At 44.2% G+C, this 12,450-nt stretch overlaps 1 protein-coding gene across 6 annotated transcripts in view; it reads right to left on the reverse strand.

The window, feature by feature from the left end:
* Lnx1 (ligand of numb-protein X 1) overlaps positions 1–12,450 on the reverse strand; it is a 167,154-nt gene that overhangs the window by 37,611 nt on the left and 117,093 nt on the right. The window lies entirely within an intron of this gene.

Raw genomic sequence — 12,450 nt, forward strand, 5'->3', positions numbered from 1 at the left:
CAGTCATTGATGTAATAGGGAGAATTAGAAAGAGAGGATGATACCCAATGCTTGGGAGTTCAAGGTTTGAGCAGCTCTAGGCCCCTATTTTGCCATGACTGCATTTCTGTTGTCACTGGGCAAGTCATTTCAGCTCACAGGCAAGGTTTTGGTTGGGAAATGATGATGATTTAACTATCTCAATCCACTGTGGTGAGGGTAGGCAGCTCCCATAGTTGTGAAAACAGAAATCATTCCCATGAGTTCCTTTAAGAAATGGCCATTGGCATGTATTAGACATGCTAATTAGAAGTTATTCTGATCAATTAATTATTAAAAAAAACCTCTATTTGATTGAGCTATTTAAAAAAGACCTTTGTGATCCTGTGGGAAATAATGCTTCATTGGAAGAAAAATCTTGAAAAGGAACAGAATCCAATGTTGGTCTACAGTCGATCTGCATGCATGATGTCTACTACCCTTATAACCATAGAACTGGCAGGAGAGAAGGCCCTATTGTCTGGATCAGAATCCTTGCCCTTAAATTTACTGAACTGAGGGATGTGGAGCAATTTTCTTTTTAACCTGGTTAAAAAATCTACACTTACTTCTTGGCATAAAGTTTTGTTGATACTGTCTTATTAACAGTTTAGCTTGCTCCTTGGAAATGGAGACTGTCATGCTAAGAGTTTACCTTGCTAGATACACAGTAGATGTCAATTGTAGACCTTTCCATTATTTAGCTATTTTTAAATGCTCATTTTTTCCCATATTGTAACAAGTGTGATTGATGCGGGTACGTGTTTGTTGCCAAGGAGCAGTCACGACATGGATGTCATTGCCTGAGAGTGGCCAGAAAGACACAATCACAGGTATCTTTCTTGTCATTTCTGCTGTGTTGGCCTCACTCTTGGCACTACAACCCTGAGTTTAACTGCCACTTAAGTGTCTTAGAAAAGCTTACGTTATGAATCAGCACTGAAATGAAAAGCTGCCATACATATAGAAAGTCTCAGAAACAGAGCAGAGGGGTATATGTTGGATATTGATGAAGCAAATATTCATCCTTAGTAGATCTGAAAACCCATATTTTCTTGCAAAGGAATAAGAAAATGCTTTATTTGCTTAGAAAGACACCTCCAAGGAGATGAAAGGTGATGTTACATTTTGTTACTTAGATCTTCAAAAAGGATCAACTATGTCATATCAAGCAACACAACACAGGGAAGGAGAAGTTGCCAATTCTGCCTTAAAGGATTTCAAAGCACAAGAGTCTGCTGTGAACAATCCAGTCACCATGGGAACAAACATCTTTAAAGATGCTTCAAGATCTTTTAACCAGTGGAACATTTTAAATTTTCTTTTTCTTCCAAGCACTTTCAATATGATGTTTCTTAGAATTAGCAGCATCTTAGCTTTGATGAAACATGATTTTAAATCTTAATAGAAAGGAACTAGGATTATACAACCGTGCACCCTCATCTTCTAGAAGAAGAGAAAGACTGGGATAAGGCCCAGTTCATACTGCTTATACCGCCCACCTGGGAAGAGTTCAAGCTCCTGCTAGAGTCAGTGAGATTTTATCATACCGACCAGCTACTTTGGCTTGAAAATATTCTGCTTAAAAATAGCAAAGTGGTTGATATGGGAAATTCAAAAACTGGAAGAAACATTGTGTGATGGAAAAAATAGAAGCCAGTGTGCATTTGAGCAGCTCCCAAGTCATAAATACATGAGTGGAACACTTCTATGCAGGCCAGCAATATTTGGTCAGCAAGGCACAGGAAGGAAGTTCCTAGACTGCTTAGTGGGTCTGGAAACAGCCTTTATTTTTTGGGGGCAACAGTTGCCCTTGACCATATGCCCTGCCAGAGCAGGAAATTAATTTTCCAATTGCACAAAAGGTTGGCAAAGGCACAAGCAAGCTTTTCTTGGGGGAGGACATGGCATATCCCAGTAAAAGAAAGTGGCATCTTATTCTGTTTCCTGATCACTGAAGATGGGTGAAGCATTCATAAAAGTTCGGAATCCCCAAGACTATGCCATTAAAGCAGCACTGCTATTTCAAATTCCTGGGGTTCCAGGAAAGGCAAACTTCATGCAATGAGTAAGGACCTTCCCTTTGGCCCAGGGTCACAGCTGTTCTTATGACTGCAGAATTTAGAGTGAATCAGACTCATAAGCTTTGTTTGAAAACAAAAAATAATCTTGTTTAAGTAACTCATCCTTGTGCAATGTTAGTTTGCTCCAACCTCTTGGCTAAGCTGGAATCTAAGGCACAGAGTGATGGATGGAGGGAGCAGCTTTGTACTTACTAATTATCTCTTTTGTGGTGACTAATACTGGGGCCTCTTGATTTACAAGCACACAAGAGGGAAGGAGAGAGGAAGAGCTGATTACCGTTGGCCAGTTCAGGAACATACTGTGAGCCCTGGGTTGTGTTCAAAGCAAGCAGGATTTATGCTCTCTTTCAGTTATCCTGAGCTTGCTAAGTGCTCTCAGGTGGTGATGGCTCTGAACTTGAAGGATGAACACAAGGAACACAGAAAACCACTTTCCAACTGAACCACAAACTTTGGATGTTTGAACGTCCATTAAAACAAGCAATTCGGAACACTGGTTGTCTTGGTGATAATGGAGTAGGGAGGGCCTGCGCTCCTTTATCAAAGCAAGCAGAGGCAAATCTGGAAGAATGCTAACCCTAGCTATGCTGCGATTTTTGTTTCTTTTGTGGGGAGAAAACAAACCCCTTTCCTACAAATTTCCTTGGTCTGTGAATTCACTGTTAAAAGTGAGTTGTAGATGAAGCAGGTCAGATTCCAGACACAACTCACAGAGGTCCTGAAGAGTGTCCTCCTAAGAGTTGGGCCAACCGGGCAGCAGTAGCCAGTTTATAGGGAATGGCAACTTGCTATGGTGAACTTACCCTCTTATGACAGGAGAGCAAAAGTTGTCCACAAGAAAGTGACCTTCAAAACCTTCATCATCGTTGTCAGGGAAACTATCTAACCTCCCCTTAATCTAACTTTTGGAGGGAGGAAGGACTAGGTGGGGATCATGGTGAAAACTGCTGTTGGGAGTAGGACTCAGTGGCTACTACAGAGCTTTGCTGATTGTAGCCTTATGAAGGTCAGCCCCGTGCTGTTGAGCAAGCAATTTGCATGCCAAGAATCATTTTTTTTAATGTGAAATCTCTTGATTTTTAAATGTTGGCCACAAATTCAAAAATTTTAAAAAACACTGTGTGGTCCAAACAAAACACCTATGTAGGAGAGATCTATCTCAATAGGTGGCACATTCCAATCTTTGGTGATAAGAAAAAATGGCCAGGTGGGTAGGTTGGGTTTTTTTCTCTTTTCGTGCCTCAGGCAGCAACACTGCCCTCCTCCTCCTCTGCCCCCAATCTCCCTCTCTTCCCCCGCGTAAGGTATGTGGGTGAGATGTGTGTGTGCCTGCGCAGGCGTGTGTGCATGCAGAGGTGAGATGGCACCCAGGGGCGGCATCCCTTTCGATACCTGCCCCACCCCCATTTCCAATCCATTTGGAGAAAGAGGCTGAAGTCTCAACTGCTTCACTCCTGAGAGAACGCACAGCTTGCCGGAAGCTAATATTTAACTGTAAAGGGAGACATTCACCCCTTGTGGATGTGCATGTTCTTTCTCTCAGGCAAAGGGAACCAGGATTAGGACACTCTGGAGAGAAGCCGGTTTCCCTGCCAAGAGCCGAGTGTGAGGCTCTTGCTGTTCCATAGAACAGGATGAGTGATTCTGATAGGAGATGGTGCTGGGAGAGAGAAGTGGCTCCATGTTCTTGGGAAGGCAACTGGGAAACAGGCTATGGGAGCCTCAGGGCTGGGGCTCAGAGAAGGTCTCCATCAGGTGCTGGTGACCCCAGAGACTGAGGGTGGGCCTTAGTGTGCTCAGCCCCCAACTCCTCCTCCAGGGCCACTGCCTTTGCCCTAGTCCTCCTGTACCACACCTCCTCCTGAACCTCCTCCCTGTCCCAGGTCTGTGTGCCTGATTTCCCACCATCCAGTCCCCTGTAACCACACCAACACCATTTCTTTTTACTCGTGGACTTCCTGTGGAAATGTGTCCCACTGCTTGCAGGATTGGGTCCCACCTTCTCATGCTGATGTGGGCCTTTCCTGACCCATTGCATTGTTCATGGTTTCATCTACAGGGTCCGGCAACCCAGCAGGAGGTTGCAAGAGGAGACGAACATCGCTCACGTCCCATCTTGTAGTCTGCATCATGCTTCACAAATGAGGCCTTGACTACCCTCCCACCTGCTCCCAGCTTTCCTGAGGCATCGGTTGCACCACCTCACTTTACAGATGAGGATACAGAAGCCAGAGGGAGAACGAGTCCAAGTCCACAGAGAGGAGCTGGGATCTGAATCCAGAATGTGGGTTCCATACTTTCTCCCTGGGCCTCTGGCCCAGAGCTTCCCTAGGACTTCAGACTTTTTATCAGGGCATCCATGCACATCTTCACTTTGACATCTAACAGGCATCTTCAACCTAACACACACACGCCAACTCTCCCTGCCAAACCAGCTCTTCCCACATCATCCTTATTTTACATCCTTCCTTTGTTCAGCCCCCAAATCTTAGGCTTGTCCTTGATTCTTTCTCTCTCTTGAGACCCAGATATCATCCAGCAAGCGATATCCAGAACTCTTTAAGTTGCTGAGGCCGGCTTTGAACTTGTGATCCTCCTGCCTCAGCCTCCCGAGTTGCTTGGATTACAGGCCTGTGCCACTGTATCCAGCTCAATATAAAATTTGTGAGTGAAAGAATGACTTTCCCTAATAAAAGAATGAACTCAGTTCCTAGACTGTAGAGAGAATCACACGTTGCACAATCCTGATCAAAAAGCTCCAAAATCTGAAGCATTGTCAGCATTGACTTAATGCCCCAAGTGGAACATTTCACATCTGAAATGTGATGGGGTCCAGTCAATACATGTGCTAAAAATACTGAATAAAATTACCCTTGGGCTATATGTATGAGGTGTATATGAAACAAACAAATTTTGTGTTTAGACTTAGGTCTCAACCCCAAGATATCTAATTATGTGTATGCAAAATTCCAAAATATTAAAAAAAAATCTGAAATCCAAAACACTTTTGGTCCCAAGTATTTCAGATAAGGTGTTCTCAACCTGTATCTTAACGGGCTATTCATATTCATCAGATGACTCAGGTCAGTTGTGCTTCTACCCAGATGAAGTGCCCCTTGGCACTGTACCATCTCAGTGTGAAGACTGTACCCCACCACTGTGGTACTCAGTCTCTGCAGGCTAAGGTCCTAGTTCATGAATGAGGCATGAGAACCAGATGTGAGATGCTGACCTTCACAGAGAACACTTCCTTGAACAATTAGCCCAGGCACATTCATTTTTAAAATTATTTGGGGGACAATATTTTAAAGCCTAAATATAGCATCCAAACAACAGATTTTGTGATTCAAAATTCCAATGCAATAACAATTATTACACACACAAAAAAAATCTATGATAGGGGAGCATTTCACAGAGAGATTGGAATTTACTAGTCTATAATTAAGTCAATGGAGCCAACCTCTAAAAATGGCAGGCTCGCTCTCTAGGACTGAGGTGGCTTCCTCTTCCTGGTGCTTGGGAAGAACAGACTCCTAGATTCCCATGTGTTTCATGGCCACCCGTCAAGACACATCAACTCTGCTAACTGGTTAACTCTGGGCAACCACAAGGCTCTAAGTAAACATTTGTTGAATTGAACTGAGTAACAGTCACCCCTTTTAGTGTTCTGTTTGTTGAAATTACCAGGTTGGGGATTTCAGGCTGCACCCACATGGCCCTGATAACACATAATTACTTGTGGGTGATTGTCATACTGATGGGCATCTCCCTTTCCCTCAGCAAGATCATTATTTTCCTTTTCATTTTCATGCACTCCAATCCAAGGCCAGAGAGAGAGGTGGGGGTGGGGGTGGGAAGGGAAAAGTAGAGTTTATTTTTTTCAGTTGGTCTTCCTTTTGGTCACATACTTCCCTTAAAACTTTAATAGGATTTTATTTGCTCTGGGTTTTAAAACTAAAGGGGACTAAAGAGTAATTATTGCCATATACTGTCCCCTTTGGCACATGATGCTTGTGCCATAGGGATTTTTTAGAGTAATACCGAAACATAATTTTTGATTCAATGAATGCTATAGAGAGCCTCCTCAGAAAGATGGCACAGTGAGATGGAAATAGTGCAGGCTTTCAAGTTTAAAACATCTAGGTGGGATCCTAGGTCTGCCATCAACCAGCTCTGCAAAGTTGGGCAAATTCCTCAGTCCCTTTGTACATCATTTCCCATACATAGAATGGACACAATAATTTTTATTTACCATGAGGTTTAAAGATTCATTAAAATTGCCCAGCTGTGTAGTGGCAACTCATTAAGCAGAAACTAGCATAATTATCATGCCTCGAGGCATAATCTTAGGCTGCATCTTCTTGAATAATATCTCTTTGGGCTAAGAATATTAGGTGGAGTTATTCTTCCTTGTTCAGATGGCTTTTTGTCCCCTTCTAGGTTATAATCCATGTTCCTTGGGATAGACCCTCATGGCCACTTACACAGGTACCAGAAACTGTACATGAAAACACCCCCAGCACGTGTAGTCACGGGTGACCTGTCAGTTAATAGAAGAAATCATCATCTCTGGGAGTCAGCTTAGATCCTGAGTACGAGTTTGATTCTGAGCAGCCCCCAAGCTGGAGAACCATTGCTTCTCCTACATCACCCCAGCCACACGCTGGCTCCCCTCATTAGCCCCTTTCTTCTGCCTCCAAACCACTGAGGGGAAATGTCCCTAGTGGGCATATATGTTCCCAGTTCTTCTAACCACCTCTGTTTCACTTGCTGATGAACACCAGAACACCAGAAAGGGAAAATTCAAAACAACCTGGAGAGGTATGCGAAAACAAAGGCCAAGTTAGCTGCAATTGGATCCCCAGCCTCATAGCTTGGTGGGAAGAGGAGCAGAAGGTGCACCGTGCCCTCAGGGTAGAGTTCACTCAGGTGACAAATGGACCAAGGCCAACCTAAGCAAGCACACTTGACTCAGTTTTGCCAAGATACTGATGTTTGCAGTGGGAGGAATTATCCAGTGCTGGGCAGGCATGAGAAACAGCTGGCCAGTCTCTGAATAGGGCTAGTTTCTACCTTGGAGGTGGAAGGGAGGGAAAGAGGAAGTGAACATTCTTCCAGCTAATGTTAAAGATGTCCTTTTCTATCTCTCTTTTCTTTTTTTTTTTCTTGAGAATTTTAATATTTTATTAAATATCTTTGACACAACATCTTTGTTTGTATGTGGTGCTGAGGATCGAACCCGGGCCGCAAGCATGCCAGGCGAGCACACTACCACTTAAGCCACATCCCCAGCCCTCTCTTTTCTGTTAGTTTACAGAATTAGCATCTGTAAGAATCTGTGATTCCATCTGTGATGGTTAGGATGTGAGGTGTCCCAGAAAAGCTCACGTGAGAAAATACAAGGAGGTTTGGATGAGAAATGATTGGGTCATAGCCTTAACCTAATCAGTGAATTGATCCCTGATGGGATTAACTAAGTGGTGGCTGGAGGCAGGTAGGGTGTGGTTGGAGGAAGCAGTTGATTGGGGGCGTGGCTTTGGATAATGGAGACCTCTCTTTCTGCTGCCTGATCACCACGTGAGCTGTTTCCTTCAGCCACATTCTTCCACCGTGTTGTTTTTCCTCATGTGGAGACCTGAGGAATAAAACTGGCTGTCTATGGAATGAGAACTCTGAAACCATGATCCCGCAAATAAACTTTTCCTCCTCTACAATTGTGCTGGTCAGGTCTTTTAGTCACAATTGTGAAAAAGACAACTAAAACGTTATCTCTTATCGAATCTCAACCCACAAATCAATGACCACATAGTTATGGCAATATTTCCAGTCCACTTATTGTCATCTATGGACTAAACCCTGTTTTACACACTCTGTACACATAAATCCATCCAGTCCTCACCCCATCCACGCAAGGGAGATCCTGTTACATGCCCACTTGGCCTATGAGAAATCAAGGCACAGAGAGATGAAGTAACTCTCCTGGGGTCACATGGTAAGTGGAAGGTCTGGGGTCTGAACCCAAGGCAGGCAGAACTTAACTGGGCGCACACCTCAAGATGCCATGTAGACTGATGGTTGATAATTGGGAGGTGATTGCAATATGGGAGGCAGAGAAAAAGCAAGGAAAATTAGAAGCAGGTTATTTATAATTTTAGACTCTTTGCTTTTGATATCATTTGCCACCAGTTACTGAGTGGCTGCTATGGGGAACACAGGAGGCACAAGCTGTCAAGCGCGGCCTGTTCTTATCCAGTTGGCATCTTGGGGCCTAGGGTGACAGGCAAGAGCTAACTGTGACCATTATGCTGCCTGAGCCTTCATGTCGGCCCTGTCATCGGGGCCATTTGTCAGTGGAACATGTTGCTGGGTCCCCGTGTGCCCTCGAGCTTGGTTTCACATTGCCATTCTTCCTCTCCAAAAATAACTTAAATATCTCCAGGATCAGGCGTGGCCTCTGAATCCTAGAGATGGAGCCTTTAAAGGATCCTGTCCCGTGATGGGCAGGGGCAGGCTGACTCCTCTGTGTGATTTATCCATCCACCTCTAGGGGGAGCCCGTTAGTCCAGGCATCCGGATATTCCTGTGCACTCATAACAGCATCTGCCCTGGTTGTAAACATTGAGGAGAGGAGGCCAAGGTGACCATGACACTAGCTAGTACACTATTCTCTCTCTCTCTCTCTCTCTCTCTGTATCAGAGATTGAATCCAGAGGTGCTTATCCACTGAGCCATATCTCCAGCTCTTTTATTACAGACAAGGTCTCGCTGAGTTGCTGAGGCTGTCTTTGAATTTGCCATCTCCTGCCTCAGCCTCCCGAGTTGCTGGGATTACAGGCATGGGCTGCCATGACCCGGTTGCTCCTTTTAATCACAATGCTCATCACCTGAGCTGTTGTCTGCTATGTGATCTTTATTAGCAGGCACAGTTCTGGGGCTTATCCTGTTAAACATGGCCCCAACTGGGTATATTATCCCCATTTTACAGGTGTGGAAAAATGAGGTTCAAAAAGGTTATGTAATTTACCCCAGATGGCACAATATTAAAGCAAAACCTGAAAGTTAGACACAGCTCTACTGGGTTTTTTTTAATATTTATTTTTTAGTTTTAGGTGGACACAATATCTTTATTTTATTTTTATGTGGTGCTGAGGATAGAACCCAGTGCTTCACACATGCCATGCAAGCACACTACCACTTGAGCCACATCCTCAGCCCCTGACTGGCTTTTTATTGCTAATTTAAATTCTCTACATATGTCAGGTCTCAACAATATACACACAGGCCTTAACCTGGGTCAGGTTGGTCTTACCCAGTTAATTCTTCAAACAATAACCTAATGAGGTAGGCATGATCATTACCTCTGTTTTGCATATTTGAAACAAGACATAGGTTAACTTGCCCAGGGTCATATAGTTAGCATCTAGAATGACGAGCAGTCCCAGACCTGGTTTTTGAGAGGTAGAATTTTTAGTTTTAAAACTGGTCAGTCCCAGGGAAAAAACAAGATGGTCACCTTATGAGTGGCAAAGACAGAGTTTGGCATCAGAGTTGTGACTCTGAATAGGACACTCTTAACCATGATTCTGCAGTACTTCTTCTGTCTTTTCCTATGTTTTTGCTCGAAGATTTAAGAGAAGCAGAAGCTGGTTTTGAAGGGGACCTCATGCACCTCCCCAGCACAGGATCCTAAGCTGCTTGTTGTATGTTGGGTTCCAAAACGTCATCCCCAAATTGTCTCAGTGCAGCCCCTCATGGCAGCTCTGGCTAGTCCAAACCTTACACAATTCCAGAGCTTCCAGCAACTAAAGGAATTGACCCCACTGTTTAGGAAGAGCTGAGCTGATAGCCAGGAGCGCCTGATAAATACCAGTGCTGCTCCCTGGGCTGAGGCTGAAGAATTCCAAAGCCGAAACCAGATGTGGGGTTGACAGTGGTTAATGAGGGAAGGTGGAGGGCTTGGGCACAGTCCACATGCCAGGTCCATTCTTCACGGAGACGTCAGAGTAGTTCATCCGTTCTGTGAGTCTCTGACATCTTTGGGGTCACTGAGTTCTTTCTCTAGACACTTTGGGGGAGGGGAGCAGATAATTCCCATGCTACAGATGATTTGAGTTTTCTGTCAGCTGCCATGGATGGATTCAGGTATGTAGGTGTGGGGGGTGGTCAGTTTCTTTGGGGTTAACCTTTGTTCCCTGCAATTCCTGTTTCCATTCTGAGTGATTGTACTTAAGTTTTTGGGAGGTTGGAGTATCCGGGATTGAACTCAGGGGAACTAGGCTAGTGAACCACATTCCCAGCCCTATTTTGTATTTTATTTAGAGACAGAGTCTCACTGAGTTGCTTAGTGCCTTGCTTTTGCTGAGGCTGGCTTTGAACTCATTGATCCTCCTGCCTCAGTATCCTGAGCCACTGGGATTACAGGCGTATAACAATGATCCTGGCCTGAACTTAATTTTATAACACTTGCAAACGACAGAAGCTTGGCTCAGATCAACTGTGCTTTCCATTTCAGGATTGCTCAGGAAGGATTTTTAGGGTAACTGGAAAGAGTGGCTTTTATGGTGGTGAAAATTTCTAGACATGCTATCATTGAGCTTTTCTGATCAGCTTTGAAAGCAGCCTAGGTGTGCAGCTTTCTATAATGTTTGTTGTTTGTTTGTTTTTGAAGCCTTTGTGTTTCTGTAAGGTCTTTATCATCCCAGGGGCTGCTCAGAGTCTGTCCCAGCTCAGTGTGGAGATGGGAGTGTGGGGGAAGGTGGTGTGGCACTTGAGAGGAAATCATTTCCAGACGTATAAAAACATTTCCTTCAGTCCTCCAAGAGCATTCCATTGCACTCCTAGGATAACTATGAAATGCCAGAGTTTGTCCAAACCCTTTCAGGACTGGGTGTCAGACTCTTACATGCACTACCCGACACTCGGATATTGAGAAATTGTGTTCTTCCTCCTCTGTGTTTGAGAAAGTGTCACGCAAAGCTGTTCGGCTCTTTTTGCCAAATCTTTTTGCATGAAACAAAAACTCTATTTTTCCTGTCATTTTGTTTGATAAATGAGCTTCCTCCCCTTTTTAATTTTTTTTTAAAAAAGCCTTTTTAGTTGTTGGACCTGTATTTTCTTTATTTATGTGCAGTGCTGAGAATCAAACCCAGTGCCTCACATGTGCTAGGCAAGTGCTGTACCACTGAGCCACCACCCCAGTTCTTCCTCCCCTTTTAATCTATTCAAAGCAAACAACCTTCTTCCTCCTTCTGTAAATCACACTTTATTTCTTCTGCACTGTGTTGTGTAAATAGTGGGGAGCAGAGTCATACTTCTCCCGTTGGCAGGAAATGCCAGCTCCATGTTGACTTGCTGGATAACCGAAAACCCCTTCTTTCTCCATCATTTTCCCACCTTTTGGCTACTGTTCTGCTCAGTTCCTTTCATTTGGCATAGTCACTGCATATTTTTGTCAGCCTTTTTGCTGCTGTGACTAAAGGATCTGACCAGAACAACTAGAGAGGAGGAAGAGTTTATTTGAGGGCTCATGGTTTCAGAGGTCTTAGTCCATAGAAGGCCAGCTCCATTCCTCAGGGACCCAGGTGACGCTGAACGTCATGGCGGGAGAGTGTGGCAGAGGGAAGCAGCTCACATCACAGGGATCCCGGAGCAGAGAGAGACTCCACTCTCCAGATACAAATATATACACCAAATCCACACCCTAATTCCCACCTCCTCCAGCCATACCCTACCAGCTCAGTTACCACTCAGTTAATGCCTATCAAGGGATTAAATCACTGATTGGGTTAAGACCTCACAACCCAATCCTTTCTCCTCTGAACCTTCTTGCATTGCCTCCCACGTGAGCTTTTGGGGTCACCTCATATCCAAACCCTAACGCTGCATTACATAGGCTTCTTTCAATCAGGCACAGCAACAAACGGTCTCTCTTCACCTCTAATCCATCTCTACCGTAGGTCTTTGCCCAGGCTGGACTCTAGTGGCTACCATGCAAGTCCCACCCACGTATCCAAAGCCTACCTCAAATCTTGTTCTCTCTGCTGAAGCTTCACAGTACACCAGCCCCCACTTATCACCTGGGGATACATTCCAAGATGCCCAGTGGATGCCTGAAACTTCAGAGGGTACTGAATCCTATGTATGTTATGCTCTCCCTATACATAGATGCCTATGATAAAGTTTGATTTATAAATCAGGATTGGTAGAAGATGAACAATAACTAAAAACAGAACAGTTATAACAACATATTGGGACGAGAGTAACATGATTGTGGTCTCTCTAAACATCTTATTGTATTGTACTCACCCCTCTTCTTCTTGTTAACCATGGGTAACTGAAACTTTGGGAA

Source organism: Ictidomys tridecemlineatus, chromosome 9 (genome assembly GCF_052094955.1).
Source record: "Ictidomys tridecemlineatus isolate mIctTri1 chromosome 9, mIctTri1.hap1, whole genome shotgun sequence".
Lineage (NCBI taxonomy): Eukaryota > Metazoa > Chordata > Mammalia > Rodentia > Sciuridae > Ictidomys > Ictidomys tridecemlineatus.